Genomic DNA, 3,105 nt, shown 5'->3' with positions numbered 1-3,105 from the left:
CTTTCCCTAAGTGTTCTTTATGTAAATGACAGTTTATCTAGCTTTTACTGTAGGGGACTGATTTCATTTTTTTTCAAGCTCACGTGCTAGCCCTCTCCTTCTGTGGTTAAATGTGAATGTTCCTATGTCAATGCTCTTGTGCTTTCCCTCACATTACACCATCCTGTAGCATGTGATTCTTACTCCACCTTCTCAGTCTGTCCTCTTCTATCTGGGAAAAGACCCATTGGATCCAGTTTTGGATCCTGCAAGCTGGCTGCCTCTATTATCAATGAGTTTTCCCTTTTTTAAGCAGGAGAACAAGAAGAAAATCTTTGAATTAGTCCTTTTGCTCCCTTGTCATCCCAGGCCTTGGGAAAGCGGTCCACAGATAGTGAGATCCTTTGTCAGAAAATACTGGCGTAAAAGCAAAGTTCTCCTTAGTCCAGGGACTGAAGCATTTCAGCAAACAGGAGCGTCCTGGTGTAGTTTCACACCTGACTGCCATAACCCCTGCTCCCATCAGAGAGCTACTCCATTCTCTTTCCTAGAGGAGTCCAACGGGAATGCACACATACCCCAGCTCTCACGTCTGGCTAATGAGCTGTGTCAGAAGATGTTTTGAGTCAACACAGTTTGTTAGTTATTTTAAAAGTAATTTCTATTCATTAATAGGGATTACATTTGTTCCTTTACTTGTAAGGAATTTTGAGACTTAGGAGTCTTAAAACATCCCCACAGTTGTTTTGTCTGAGGTCCTGTGTTTTTTCTAATGAGCTATAACCCCTGAAACTTCAATTTTTCAAACAGTAAGAGATGGCTGTGGTGCAAGAAAGCAAATGTGTTAAAGTAGCTTGTTGAAGGACTTCAGTCTATATACATTGTAATATGTTATTCTTTGTTCTTTTACTATAAAAACAAGTCAAAAGCAATAAAAATGAATAAAAAATGTTTTAAAAATCCTAAGAATGTAGTCTGAATTGCTTATAAAATATTTCCAGAGAAAGGCAGATGACTTCTAGCCTTTCATTCTAAAATCCTTTCCTTAGGAAAGCTCTGAAAGCCCCTCACCACTCCTCATGAGAGAAAACCAGCTATTTATCTCCAAACAATAGGCAATAAAAACTAACTGTGATATCATCTGAGAAGCAGTTTTTCCCTGAGTGATGACTGGTGTATTCTCCCAGGCATGGTGCACATGATTTCCTTAGGGCCGAAATCTTTTGGCCAGTTATGTCTTTTGGGATACTTTATACAGCTGAGTGTCAGCATGTTTCTACTCCATAGCAATAGATGACTGAGACGTGAATGCCACTTAGTTCCTTCTCATTGCTATGACTGCAAGATAGAGCTGCAAATGCTCATCTCTTTTTGCTTCTTGTTATTGCTGAACTTTCTAAACACTCGTAGGGGTTTCAAGTTGGTCAGGTTCAGCTGCCTACTGGTGTGTGCTGCCAGGTCTGCCTTAGAAAGTGTTTTCTTTTGTGCCATCTTTGGAGCTTTTTTCTTGCATCTCATCACTGAGTATCTAATTGAAAGTCTTTTGTCTTTGAATGCTCTCTATCCTGTGAGACACAAATATGAGTTAGCCGGGAGTCATTTTGGGGGGTGATTTTTACAAATCCTTTCCCAACAGCACTTTGAAAGCCAGAGAAATGTCCTTTCACATAGTTACTGCTATTTAATAGCACCAATAGCACTGGGTTTAGCTGATGCCTGGAAAATTCTACATCATGCCCAGAGTGCCCTCAAATATGAGTCCCATCCTCACTGACCTCAGTTTCTGGCTGTACTGAGAAAGTTAAATAAACCTAAATCTCTGCAAGAAAAGAAGAATGAACCTTGGGAAAAGTGAGAAGCACTTGTCTTGCTTTTCCTCCCCCAATATATCTAAATCACCTCAGGAATCCTAATTTAAAAATAAAAATCTTCACTGTAAGTTGGGTTCTTCATGAGATCTGAAGATGCTCAGTGCAAGATTCTCATCCTCCAACAGTTTGCAAATCAGCCCTTCACTCAGTATTAAGCCACTATCACATTCTCCTGTGGTATTGATCAATATGGTATGGACTGACAAATGTACTCTGACAATATGCCTGTGTGTTTTGTGGGGCATTTTTCTATTTTATATATAGGGGAACCTGAGAGTTAGAGAAATTAATGTCAGGAGTATCCATCACCTTTAGGTCTCCAGTACCTGATTTTTCAGAGTGCTTAACATTATGTCTTGGCGTTTAAAATACAACTGTCATTGGTTGTGGTTGCAGCTATAAGTACTCATTAGTGGGTCTCACTCTCTCTGAGTCTGATCTCACCCAGACAGTAAGATCCAGGGCCTCAGCTTGAAGGTCTGAGAAACAATGGGTATGTATTTTGAGAGCATTTAGGTAACGCCTCACAGGAATGACTTGTTGAGCATCACTCAGGGTGAGCAGGTTATTCCAGCCAACAGTCTGTTTCAGCATCACCACACCAGTGTGATTCAAATCTAGACAGATTAAAAAAAAAAAGAACAGAAAATCATGCAATTAAAATTAAACATAGTATCACATGCTTATGACTGTGATCAGCTCTGGCATTTGCTCATACTGGACTGCTTAACTTTGAAATCTTAATCCCAATCCCCGTAGTGCTGCCAGGGTTGTTAAAGCTGGGCTCAGCTTAGTACCCTGATGTTGGGCACCTGCACCTCCAGAGGTTGTCCTGACTGCCCAACGCAGGGAGCGCTTTCGGCTCCCAGGGTGTATGGCACCTGTAGGGGGTGGGATGGCTGAAGCTCCTGTGCTGGGGGGACATAAGGATTGAATTCTATCAGTTACAACTTTTAGCTTATCTTTAATAAGTCCTCTCACTTTTTATGTGGTTCCCCTTCTTGAAGTTTAGCATAACTGTGGTGAGATTTTGGGCCCTTGCTGCCCCTGCTGCGTGAAACTTTCACCATGAAGGCTTATTGCCTTCAGGCATTTTCAAACACTTTCTCACCTCCAGCATTTTTCTGACGGCCTCTCACATTCTTGAGGCTGTAAATGAAGTGGCTGAGCATAGCAATCACCAGCACATATGCAACATACACCAGGCTGTCGGGATGGCTGGGCAGACCAAGGATACAACACAAATCGATGAACT

This window comes from Fulmarus glacialis, unplaced genomic scaffold (assembly GCF_000690835.1).
Source record: "Fulmarus glacialis isolate BGI_N327 unplaced genomic scaffold, ASM69083v1 scaffold28630, whole genome shotgun sequence".
Classification (NCBI taxonomy): Eukaryota; Metazoa; Chordata; class Aves; order Procellariiformes; family Procellariidae; genus Fulmarus; species Fulmarus glacialis.
This window is presented reverse-complemented; position numbering follows the sequence as displayed.